Here is a 13,710-nt window from a genome sequence, read left to right as displayed (position 1 = left end):
CATTTAATGAATGACAATGATGTTGGAGATCAGCTGTACATGTTGGCCAAGAAACCATCTTCGACTATAACGACTTTCCAAGGGTACGAGATAAATGGGAATACATTTTACACCATCGCCCAAGATAAAAAGAGCACCAACCAAAACAGTGGTGTCCGCTTTGATGCAGCAACCGAGAATGGGCAAAAGGTCACATATTATGGTTACATAGAGGAGATATGGGAACTTGACTATGGACCCTCCTTTAAGGTCCCTTTGTTCCGGTGCAAATGGTTCAAGCTAACAGGAGGTGGGGTAAAGGTGGACGAGCAATACGGAATGACAATGGTGGATTTCAACAATCTTGGTTACCTTGACGAACCATTCGTCCTTGCCAAAGATGTCGCTCAGGTTTTTTATTTGAAGGACATGAGTAGCAAACCGAGGAAACGGAAAGATAAGAAAACGATCAGTACATCATGCGATGATCCAAAGCGCCACATTGTTCTTTCAGGGAAAAGAAACATCGTGGGAGTGGAGGACAAGACAGACATGTCAGAAGATTATAATATGTTTGGTGAAATTCCGCCCTTCAAAGTGAACACTGACCCAAGCATTAAGTTAAATGATGAGGATGCTCCATGGATACGGCACAATCGTAAGCAAGCAGGGACACAAGGGAAGAATTGATGTGTAATAATTTATTGTACCTAACTTTGTATTTGGTCGATGAACTGAATGATGTATCAAACCTTTTGTCAAACCTTCAAGGGATTTTAAAATGAATTAGTTTTATTTTTCTGATTTTTTTGATATATAATTGTATTTTTAAGATTTTAAAATGAATTAGTTTCATTTTTCTGATTTTAAAAGAAAAAAGGAAGAAGAAGAAAGAAGGAAAAGGAAGAAAAAAACAAACAGAAGAAAAAAACAGAAGAAAAAACAGAAGAAAAAAGGAAAAAGGAAAAAAGGAAGAAAAAAAAGAAGAAAAACAAGAAAAAGGAAGAAACAAACAGAAGAAAAAAACAGAAGAAAAAAGGAAGAAAAAAACAGAAGAAAAACAAGAATAAACTAAACAGAAGAAAAACAAAATAATATAAACTTTAATAAAATATATAAGTACAAACAAAATAAAATAAATTTTAATAACATAAATAAATAAGTAATTAGAAACTTTAATAGCAAAAATAATTATCATAAAGTAAAATAAATAAGTAATTAGAAACAAAATAAATAAAGCAAAAAAGAAAACAAAAAACAGGCAAAAAATAAAAAATATGCCAGCTACTGGGCCACCACGGCCTGAATACGACTAGAAACCCATTAATGGGCCAGGATTCAGGCCCGCAAAAGGCCCTGTAGGCCCACAGGCACATAGTGACAGAATAGGCCCGTAAGCCTGCATTTGAGAGGAGCTCGAAGTGGTGAGCGCAGCCGCGCTTATAAACCACTGTCGAAGCCTCTCGGCTAGCGAGGTGGGACTAAACATCCCACCGCACCGCGCCAGTTCCAGCACAGACCTTTAGTCCCGGTTGGGGAGGCGAACCGCGACTAAAGGGTCCCCAACCGCGACTAAAGGGTCTTTCTGCGCGGGAACGAAAGCGGCGCCAAAACCCTTTAGTCCCGGTTGGGGAGGCGGACCGCGACTAAAGGGTACCCTTTAGTTGCGGTTGGTGTGGCCAGCCGTGACTAAAGGGTACCTTTAGTCGCGGTCCTCCTCCCCAACCGCGACTAAAGGTGCGTCTATAAATACTGCACTTAGCAGTTTCGCCATATCCCATTCTCCTCTCTCTCGACGCCGAAGCGCTGCCCCGACGCCGATCGACGCCGAAGCCCTGCCCCGACGCCGACGCCGACGCCGAAGCCCTGCGCGCCGCCGCTTCCGTCCCCAGTGAGCGCCGCCTCCGCCTGTGCCCTGCCCTTGCCCGCCGCCCGTGCCCTGCCCTTGCCCGCCGGCCGCCGGCCGCCGCCCGCCGCCCGACGCCCTGCCGCCCGCCGCCCGACGCCCTGCCGCCCGCCGCCCGACGCCCTGCCGCCCGCCGCCCGCCGCCCGCTGGCCCGGCCTGCCGTCCTCCGCGCGCCGGCAGAAGAAGAAGAAGGAAGAAGAAAAAGGAAGAAGAAGAAGAAAGAAAAAGGAAAAAGGAAGAAGAAGAAAGAAGGAAGAAGAAAACAAAAGAAAAACAGAAGAAAAACAAGAAAAAGGAAGAAAAAAGGAAAAAGGAAGAAAAAAAGAAAACAAAAGAAAAAGGAAGAAAACAACAGAAGAAAAACAAAGGAAGAAGAAAAAAAGAAAGAAGAAAAAAAGGAAAACACAAGAAAAACAAACAGAAGAAAAAACAAAAGAAAACAAAAAAACAGAAGAAAAACAAAGGAAGAAGAAAAAAACAAAAGAAAAAAAAACAAACAGAAGAAAAAAACAAAAAAAGGAAAACACAAGAAAAAAGAAAAAGGAAAAAGAAAGAAAATAGAAAACAAAAGAAAACACAAGAAAAACAAACAGAAGAAAAAAACAAAGGAAGAAGAAAAAAAGAAAGAAGAAAAAAAAGGAAGAAGAAAAAAAGAAAGAAGAAAGAAAGAAGAAAAAGGAAGAAGAAAAAAAGAAAGAAGAAAAACAAAGGAGGAAGAAAAAAAAAGGAAGAAGAAAAACAAAGGAAGAAGAAAAACAAAGGAAGAAGAAAAAAAGAAAGAAGAAAAAAAAAGGAAGAAGAAAAAAAGAAAGAAGAAAGAAAGAAGAAAAAGGAAGAAGAAAAAAAGGAAGAAGAAAAAAAGAAAGAAAAAAGAAAGAAGAAAGAAAAAGGAAGAAGAAAAAACAAGAAAGAAAAAGGAAGAAGAAAAACAAAGGAAGAAGAAAAAAAGGAAGAAGAAAAAGGAAGAAGAAAAAAGAAAGAAGAAAGAAAAAGGAAGAAGAAAAAACAAGAAAGAAAAAGGAAGAAGAAAAAAATGAAAACCAAATGAAAACCAAAAGAAAGAAGAAAGAAAAAGGAAGAAGAAAAAAAGAAGAAGAAAGGAAGAAGAAAGGAAGAAGAAGAAAGAAAGAAAAAAGAAAAAGGAAGAAGAAGAAAGAAAGAAGAAAGGAAGAAGAAGAAAGAAAGAAGAAAGGAAGAAGAAGAAAGAAAGAAAAAGGAAAAAGGAAGAAGAAGAAAGAAAGAAGAAAGGAAGAAGAAGAAAGAAAGAAGAAGAAAAAAATGAAAACCAAATGAAAACCAAAAGAAAGAAGAAAGAAAAAGGAAGAAGAAAAAAAGAAGAAGAAAGGAAGAAGAAAGGAAGAAGAAGAAAGAAAGAAAAAAGAAAAAGGAAGAAGAAGAAAGAAAGAAGAAAGGAAGAAGAAGAAAGGAAGAAGAAGAAAGAAAGAAGAAGAAAGGAAAAAGGAAGAAGAAGAAAGGAAGAAGAAGAAAGAGGAAGAAGAAAGGAAGAAGAAGAAAGAAAGAAGAAAGAGGAAGAAGAAGAAAAAAAGAATTTTTACTTAAAGAATCTTATTTTTTAATTCCTCCTCCTCCATGTCCCCTTAATCTTATTTTTTAATTCCTTTATACTTAAAGAATTTTTACTACATGCAGGAGTGACATATGGCGGACGATAGAACCGAGCCGCTTAGGGATCCGGAGGCTGAACGTTATTTAATGGACATCATCAACAACGAGATTCCTTATATGCCGGGCTCAGAATATGAGCAACAAGAGGATGTAGTCTCTTCTTTTCTGAACCTTGACGGTGGAACAGAGATTGTCGATGATCAAGAAGGTGAAGGAACGGACATTGTCGACGAAGGTCAACCGTCAACAACTGACGATCTCGAATTGCAAGTAGCAACCACCTCCGGCGAGGTATATATATACATTGAGCCTCTCGTGATACAAACTTACTGAAATGTGAATACATATGTATTAACGCGCGTGACTCTCTTTCTTTTTTAGCCCTCCGGATCGAGTACGACAAAGCGTGGCAAATCCAAGGCGATGAAAACAGGAGAAACATATGCCATTGAGTTTGTCAGTGAAACCGGCAAGCCCCTACAGCACACCTCAAAGTTTATCAACCAATGCGGAGTCGTTGTTAGAGACAACGTCCCGATCACCGTCCAGGAATGGAAGGAGCCAAAGAAGGCACGTCTTGGTTTCAGTTTTGTCGACAAGAGAACAAAAAAGGATTGCTGGAGAAAGCTTATGGAACATTTCATTCTACCTCCGGAATACAACAAAGTCGATGAATTCGGTAACGAGGTTCCGGGTGGACGTTAGAGGAGGAGGCTAGTTAAAGAGTTCGCTCTTCAGAAGATGGGCGAAGCATTCCGGAACTTCAAGAAAAATTTAACCCGTGACTATGTCAACAAGGGCAAGACTCCGGATTTCAATGGACAACATGAGAAACTGAAAGATGATTGGCCAGAATTTGTGAGGCAAAAGCAATCGGAGCATTTCAAGGAAATATCGAAAAAAATAAGGATAATGCGAGTAAGAAAAAGTTCCATCATATTATGGGGCCAGGAGGATACCGCCTTTCGGAGCCTAGGTGGCAGAAGATGGAGGAGGACCTGAGGGTGCGAGGAATCCCTCTAGGTACAGAGGGATGGGACCCAAGGGCCAAAAGCTGGTGGTACGGGCATGGGGGATCGCTAGACCCGGAGACAGGGGTGTGTGTTCACCGGCAGAGACAGTTTGCTCCCACCCAAGCCCTTATTGACGCATTGACCCAAGCTCAAGAGGGCTTGATTAAGTTCAACAGAGAGAAAGACGCACTGACAACAGCCCTCGGGAATGATGAACACGGAGGACGTGTACGAGGCAAAGGCAAAGTTCCGTGGAAAGTAGGGTTTTCCCAGGACAATGACCCGTACTGTTACAGAAGCCGTAAGAGAAAGACGGACCGGGATGCAGATCTTATGACGAAGTTTGCATCGGAACTCCATGAGTTGAAGCAGACCGTGCATGAACTAGTGAAAGAAAAATCAGCTGTAGGGCCGCATGAAGATCATGAAGCGGATCGCGGAAGCCAGCAGCGGAGAAGCAGCGTGGCTTCCACGGATGCCCCGCCTGCTGCTAGTGCACCGATGATCGAGATTCGTGCACCGGAGCCTCACTACCCCGTGGATGATGTAAAGGAGATGAAAGAATGTGATCTGCATTATCCCGTGGGGAACGTTTCCACGAAGGTAGCTAGCGGCAGTGCTTTACCCTGTACACCTGGAGCACTCCACCACAACAACCCCATTGCATATGGCTATGGTCGTGTCATGGTGGAAGACATAGTCCAAGGGTTTGAGGACCTGGAGATTGACAAACCTACACCCGAAGGGGAGAGAAGACTTGGAGATGTCAATTGCCAGTTCATTCTATGGAAAAAGAAGTACATAGTGTTTCCAGGCGAGGCGCCAAGGCTAGCAAGTCCACCCCCCTCCGATGGTGGTGGTGGTGGTGGCGGTGGTGGTGGTCGTGGTGGTTCACCTACACCTCCTTCACGCCATTCGACGCCGTCCCCCGATCCACAACCTCCGGCGGGTACGACGCCCCCCAATCCTCCTCCGGCGGGTACGACGCCCCCCAATCCACCTCCGGCGAAGAAGCAGAAGCAGGCGGACAGCAAGGAAACCCGCTCCTGGACTATTAACCCGGACCCTTATGTACCTAAGACCACAAGGGTACCGGAGCCATCACTGAAGCCTCTCCTCCCAAGGCCTAGGGAACTTAGTGAAGCTGAAACCAAATTGGCCACGTCTGCTGATTATGAGAAATGGAAGGCGGATATGAAGGCGAAAAAAGAGCCTGAGCCCAAGCAAGTATTCATTGAGAAGCAAAAGAAGTGGGCTAAGGATTTTTTGACGACACCGTCTCAAGCCGAGCTGAATATGCCTGACGACTATGGACATGAACTTCGTAGGCAAGCAAAAATATTGAAGGAGGAGAAAGAAGAAAGTAAAAAAAGCGGGAAACAAGTTGACCAGCTCGGGATGCAGAAGAAACAATCGATCCCCCCGCTCATAGTGAAAGCCGGTCCGGAAGAGGACCCCGAGATCATAGCAGCTGCGGCAGCACTTGGATTGACTGTAGCGAGTGCCATGAAATAAGCGTCCGAGATGGGTTTGACTCTTCGTGCCTTCTTAGGCCTTGAGGATGCGCCAGTATGTGAGATAGCATTACAATATGTGCGGAATGGGCCTCTCGTCGAGCCTGCGCGGGAAAAGAGTCTACCACCACAAATGCGAAATCTGCTACATTGGTACAAGCAATTCATAACATGGGCCGACAAAGAATATATTTATGCGGATGTTACAGATGAGCATCACACCAAACGGTACTCTGTAGAAGTTCATATGAGTGAATTGTTCCAGCTGTTCAATCTGCGCGACCTCGACAAATCTATGCTGAGTTGCTACGTTCTGTAAGTGATTTATTTCTACCTCATCTCGTTCTTCATTGCCTGCACTATATATATATATATTGTCCTAACTATATTGTTGCGTACGCTATTATGCAGATTGATGATTTGGGAATGCAAAATAAGAAACATCCATGATGTTGGGTTCATTGACCCACATATCGTTAATGGACATGTGTTACAACATCACCCCAAAGACGTGGAGAAAGACTTGTACAAGTTTCTTAGAAAGCATCAACTCAAGAGTCATATTCTATTTCCTTACCATTTTGGGTGAGTGTTTCTCTCTTGTGCCCATTCTCTTTTGTTTACTCCATGCATGGTATGTCTAATCGATGAGTTATGCATGACTGTGCATGTAACGTGTCTGCAGGTTCCACTGGATTCTGCTAAATATTGAACCTCACACCTCCAGAGTTCTAATCATGGACTCTATGGATTCGGATCCAAAGCGTTGGGCCGACATGAGAAAAATGCTGCAAAAGTAATTATTTTCAATCATTTGAGCTCTATATCGATCGGTCTCTTTCGTTCATTTCCTAATATCAAGTAACTAATAACTCCCTTGTTCATTTAATTTTCTTTGCCCTGTAGGGTTTGGAGACGGTTCTCAGAAGAAATTGTCGGTGAATTCAAACATGAGCTAGATTTCAGAAGGTTAGTTAATGTGGATAAGCAGCCACCGGGGACCAATCTATGTGGATACTATGTTTGTGAGAACATCCAGAGACACACCTCTGAGCGGAAGGCATCGGATAGCGTGCCGAACGCGACGGATAACTTGCGGAGGAGGCTTAGTCCAGAAGCTCGCTTCCGACCAATTCAAGAAGAATTAGCAGGATTTTTCATGAGGGAAGTCATCAATCCTAAAGGAGAACACTATACCGAGGACGAAGAAATTTATATGCATACCCGAGATTGAAACTTGTACGAAGTTGTATATGGTCATCCATCCTAATTGTGTATGGAAACTTGTTCGAAGTTGTATATGGTCACCCGAGATTGAATATATATATTATATATTCCTCTTGAATTCTTCTGGTTTGAAATTTCATATGCATGTATATAGTAGCGTAGAATATGTGTACTGAAACTTTATCAAAATTAAAATAAAACACAAAATATAATATAAAAGAAATAAAACACTCCAAACTAAAAAGAAACCAGGTTTAGGGGGGCTAAAACCCTAAACCTGCGGAGGAGCCCTTTAGTCCCGGGTGGCCATGAGAACCGGGACTAAAGGTCCTCCACCCCGACGGACCACGGGCGTCCACGTGGATGGGCCTTTAGTCCCGGTCAGCCACAAGAACCGGGACTAAAGCCTTTAGTCGCGGTCCGTAAGAGGCGTGACTAAAGGGGGGGGGGTCTTTAGTCGCGCATATTTAGTCCCGGTTGCACAGCCGGGACTAAAGGCTGTTGCGAACCGGGACTAAAGGGCTTTTTTCTACCAGTGGAACAACATATATACGGCTAGCACATGAACGAGCAAATAGGGGATGAACGAGTCATACCCTCTGGTTGGCCAGGCCAACGCGGCGGTGGCAGCAGCAGCCTCGACATCGACCGAGGCCTTCTTCTTGGCGGCTTCATCGTCAGCCATGGAGTCGATGCAGGAGAAGTAGTGGAAGCAGAGGCGGTCGGTGAAGGTGACGGATCGGGAGCAGTCGCGTCGAGACGCTCCCCAAAAACCTTATTGCCGTTCTCCCGGGCAGGATCTCGAACGACAGGGTTCCGGAGGCACCTGGTCTCCTGACCAACCGTGCACACGGTCGTCGGGATGGGATCGCCGGAAGCAGCACAGAGAGAGGAACAGTAGATGACGGCTAGGGTTGTACGAGAGGGAGTGAGTGAACTGAGTTAGGGTTCACTCAACTGGCCAGCGCCTTCTTATATAGACCGTCAGGTAGATGGGCCTAGGCCAGGCCCACGACCGAGTCCGGGAACAGCCCACGAGCCAATGTCTTGGACAGTGGCGCTTCCGTAAGCGACTCGTTAATTAATTAACAATTAATTAACCATTCCTGAGCGGGAAAAATAAGCTTCGGCTCGGCTCATTCCCGCAACCCGCGGCGTGCGCACGCGCGTCGTGACAAGGCGAGGCGAGGCGAGGCGGGCGGAGGAGGAGGAGGAGCGCGCGTGTACAGCTCCTATTCCCAAGCTCCCAATAGCAAGTGGTAGAGCAGCCCGTATAAAGAGGTCTCACTCTTCTTACTGTAGCAGTATGGGACTAAACTTCCCACACTTCCCACCACTTTCCGTACACATGCATGGGCCTTAGAGATTAACTAGGGATTATTGTGTTATATGGGCCAAAGCCCATCCATAATCCATCAACCCCCCACCAGATCTCGAGGCACATACGTTTGTCAACTGTTCCAAACAATGTTTGATATACCAGAATTTTCAGTGGAGACTGTTAAGTTGAACTTCCACCTAGAGCAATAGGATTAGACTTCTTCACAACTGAACAATGAACTATTCCTTGAATTGTCAGTTTGGCGTGCAGAAGTTTCGCCTATTGTCAGCTGATACGTGGCCGCCGAAGGCTAAACCCCACATGCGGAGCTTATTAGTCATACTCCGTACCTTCTCATGAGCTTCCTAGAGATCAGCCAATCTCATAGACTGTGACCAGCAGTCGGGCTCACATAGGTGTGTTCCTCCAAAGAATGCTCTGTAGGTTAGCATCTTGCTTGCATAAGCTTTGAAACACATTAAGACAAAAGTCAGCCTGCCTTACAGAATTGAGAGTATTATTGCATCTCCAACTGAGTGGGATAATTAAGGATACTCTCCTCAATTGACCGCTAGATAGTTTTCCCAGGTCCTAATTCACGGGGATCTCTGATCACATAGGTTGGGTTACCCCCATGGCAACTTACTTGGGTCTCATACCCATCTCCCTCAATGCATTTTCTATTACAATCCGTGATAGCCCTTTCATAAAAGGGCCTGCCAGATTTTTAGCAGTCTGGATATAATCCAATGCTATCACTCCGGAGTTTCTTGATTTTCTGACAGATTTCAATCTTCTTCTTATGTGCTTTGTGGATTTCATATTGTCCTTTGAACTCTTAGCCTTGGCAATCACAGTATGATTGTCACGGTTCATAAGGACAGCCAGGACTGGTTTATCAACCACCGGCAAAGCCATCAAAAGCTCTCGAAGCCATTCTGCTTCGACGCATGATGTGTCTAATGCTGTGAGTTCTGCTTTCATAGTAGATCTGGTAAAGATCGTCTGCTTGCAAGACTTCCAGGAAACAGCACCACCACCATGTGTGAAGACATATCCACTTGTGGCTTTCATCTCATCAGCATCAGATATCCAGTTAGAATCACTATACCCCTCAAGTACCGTCGGGTACCCATAATAGTGAATCCCGTAGTTCACAGTGCCTTGCAAATAGCGTATCACTCGCTCAACAGCATGCCAATGCACATCTCCCAGATTGGAAACAAACCGGCTCAGTTTGCAGACAACAAATGAGATGTCAGGGCGAGTAGCACAACCTACATGAGTGAACCAACCACTTGAGAATATCTCAATTGATCTACAGCCGTGCCTTCGAACTTTCGAATCCACACGCTAGGATCTTATGGTGTTGCAGAAGGTTTGCAGTCCGAATATCCAAAACGGCTTAAAATCTTTTCAACATAGTGGGATTGCAAAAGTGTAATTCCACCCTCAGTATTTCTCAGTAGCTTGATGTTCAAGATAACATCAGCCACGCCCAGGTCTTTCATCTCAAAGTTATGAGATAGAAAAGCCTTGACCTCCTCAATGACGTTGAGGTGGGTCCCAAATATCAGTATGTCATTAACATACAGACACAATATAACTCCTTCGCCCCCACGATAGCGATAGTATACACATTTGTCAGCTTCGTTAACAACAAAGCCAGCAGATGTCAAAGTTGTATTAAACTTCTCATGCCATTTCTTAGGCGCTTGTTTTGGGCCATACAAAGATTTCACTAGCTTACACACCTTTCTTTCCTGACCATTTACTACAAAGCCATCCGGCTGTTGCATGTAAATTTCCTCGTCTAGCTCTCCGTTAAGGAAAGCCGTCTTAACGTCCATCTGATGAACGAGAAGACCATGCGAGGCAGCCAAAGTGAGTAACACTCAAATGGTTGTCAGCCTAGCCATAGGTGAGTAAGTGTCGAAGAAATCCTCTTCTTCCTTTTGGGTATAACCCTTGGCCACAAGCCTAGCCTTGTACTTCTCAACAGTACCATCGGGCCTAAGATTCCTCTTGAACACCCACTTACATCCCAATGGTTGGCAACCATAAGGACGATCAGTGATCTCCCATGTCCCGTTAGCCATGATGGAATCCATCTCGCTATGGACCGCATCCTTCCAGTAGTCAGCATCCGGAGATGCATAAGCTTCTGAAATGGAACTGGGAGTGTCATCATCCACGAGGTACACGAGGAAATCATCACCAAAAGACTTTGCAATCCTTTGTCTCTTGCTCCTAACAGGAGCTTCCTCGTTATCCTCCGTGGAACTTTCATCACTTTTGTGTTCATAGTTTTCCATCGGAATGACAGGTTCAGGAGTCTCATCAGATTCTAGTCTAGAAGTGCTTTGCATATCTCTCATGGGGAAAATATCCTCAAAGAATGTAGCATCCTTAGACTCTATGATTGTACCGACCTTCTGCTCAGGTACCTCAGATTTTACTACTAGAAATCTATAGCCAACGCTATTCTTAGCGTAGCCCAAATTAACGCAGTCCACAGTCTTTGGTCCCAGCTTACGCTTTTTGGGGATCGGCACATTGACTTTCGCCAAACAGCCCCAAGTGCGCAAGTAAGAGAGTGTAGTTCTTTTCTTTTCCCATTGCTCATAGGGAGTAGTCTCATTATCCTTTGCGGGAACTTTATTCAGGACATCACATGATGTCAATACAGCCTCCTCCCACCATGCCTTGGATAAACCCGATGTATCTAACATGGCGTTAGCCCAATCTGTTAGAGTACGGTTTTCCGTTCGGCAACCCCGTTTGACTGGGTGAATAGGGAGGCGTCCTCTCATGAATAATACCATGTTCCGCACAGAATAAATCGAACTCACTAGAAAAGTACTCTCCACCACGATCAGACCGGACTCGTTTTATTTTCTTCTCAAGTTGGTTCTCCACTCCAGCCTTATAGATTTTAAAGTAGTGTAGAACCTCATCCTTTGTATTTAACAAATACACATAACAAAATCTAGTGGAATCATCAATCAAAGTCATGAAGTATTTCTTTCCACCTTTAGTCAACACACCATTCATCTCACAGAGATCTGAATGTATGAGCTCTAGTGGCGCCAGGTGTCTCTCCTTCGCAGGCTTGTGAGGGTTACGAGGTTGCTTTGCTTGCACACACGCATGGCACTTAGAGCCTTTGGCTAAAGTGAAACTCGGGATTAGATTCATCTTAGCTAGCCACATCATACAACCGAAATTTATGTGACAAAGACGTGAATGCCAAACCTCACATTCGTTCACATTAGAATGAATTTGGTTCACAACTTTATTACAGAAATCCTCCAGGGAAAGGCGGAACAAACCATCACAATCATATCCTTTTCCAACAAATAGTCCATACCGAGATACGACTACTTTGTTAGACTCAAATACTAACTTAAACCCTTCTTTACATAGAAGGGAGCCACTAACGAGATTCTTCTTGATAGCAGGGACATGCTGCATGTTCTTCTTCAGTTGCACGATCTTTCCCGAAGTAAACTTCAGATCTACCGTGCCAACACCATGAACAGAAGCATGCGAGCCGTTCCCCATCAGGACGTAACAATCTCGTGTGAGCTGGTAAGAAGAAAACAAAGACACATTAGCACACACATGAATATTGGCCCAGTGTGAACCCACCAATCGGTGGACTGACAAACTGAAAGTACGGTAAATAGATTACCATACCGAGATGCCCCATCATGGTTGCTCAAAGTGACATTGACAGACTTTGCGTCATGTCCTGGCTTCTTATACTTGTTTGGGTAGTTGTTTGTCCAATGTTCCTCTGAACCACAAGTAAAGCAACCATCTCTCTTCTTGTCTTTCTTCTTACCCTTCTTCTTAAAGGTAGTATTTTGTTGGACAGAGTTCTTTCCCTTGAACTTGTGGAAGTTCTTCTACACCACATTGGCGCTAGAATAACCCTCCGCCCCTTTCACTTGTGAGTCCTTTGCTCTCGAGTTCTGCTCAACACTTAGATGACCGATGACATCCTCAACAGAGAATTCACGTCTCAAGTGCTTGAGAGAAGTAGCAAAGTTCCTCCATCCAGGAGGGAGTTTTGCAATAATGCAACCCGCAACAAACTTGTCCGGTAACTCACTCTTCAGGAGCTCCAGCTCCTTAGCGATGCATTGTATCTCATGGGCCCGGTCCAATACAGAAAGGTTATCAACCATTTTGTAATCATGGAACTGCTCCATAGCATACAACTCACTTCCAGCATCGGCTGCGCCGAACTTAGCTTTGAGCCATCCCACAAATTCTTGGCAACGCGCATATGGAGATATGCGTCGACTAGCTTGTCTCCGATCACAGTAAGAATGGCTCCCACAAAGATGGTGGTTGCCTCCCTAAACGCATTCTCATGTTCAGGAGCAATCGTTACCGTGGGAGACACACCACCAACCCAGAACACATTCATTGCAGTGAGCCACAAGGTAGTCCTTGTTTGCCAACGCTTAAAATGCGTTCCAGTAAACTTTTCCGGTTTCAGAGTAGCGGCGAAGCCATGAGTCGAAAAGTGCCTAAAATAAGGTTTTGGATTGTTGAAAATATTAGCACTTTTTCGACTAACCTAATCCACGATTAAACAGTAAGCATGGCAAATACGGTATGCATCTCATACCGATACCTAAGCATGTGAGAACGTACAGTACATAGAACCGAAACATCTATGAACAACATATATACGGCTAGCACATGAACAAGCAAATAGGGGATGAACGAGTCAGACCCTTCGGTTGGCCAGGCCAACGCGGCGGCGGCAGCAGCAGCCTCAACATCGGTCGAGGCCTTCTTTCTGGCGGCTTCACCGTCAGCCATGGAGTCGATGCAGGGGAAGTAGTGGAAGCAGAGGCGGTTGGTGAAGGGGACGGATCAGGAGCAGTCGCGTCGAGACGCTCCCCAAAAAACTTATTGCCGTTCTCCCCGGCAGGATCTCGAACGACAGGGTTCCGGAGGCACCTGCTCTCCCGACCAACCGTGCACGCGGTCACCAGGATGGGATCGCCGGAAGCAACACATAGAGAGGAACAGTAGATGACGGCCAGGGTTGTACGAGAGGGAGTGAGTGAACTGAGTTAGGGTATATAGACCGTCAGGTAGAT

This window comes from Aegilops tauschii, chromosome 5 (genome assembly GCF_002575655.3).
Source record: "Aegilops tauschii subsp. strangulata cultivar AL8/78 chromosome 5, Aet v6.0, whole genome shotgun sequence".
NCBI classification, from domain to species: domain Eukaryota; kingdom Viridiplantae; phylum Streptophyta; class Magnoliopsida; order Poales; family Poaceae; genus Aegilops; species Aegilops tauschii.
This window is presented reverse-complemented; position numbering follows the sequence as displayed.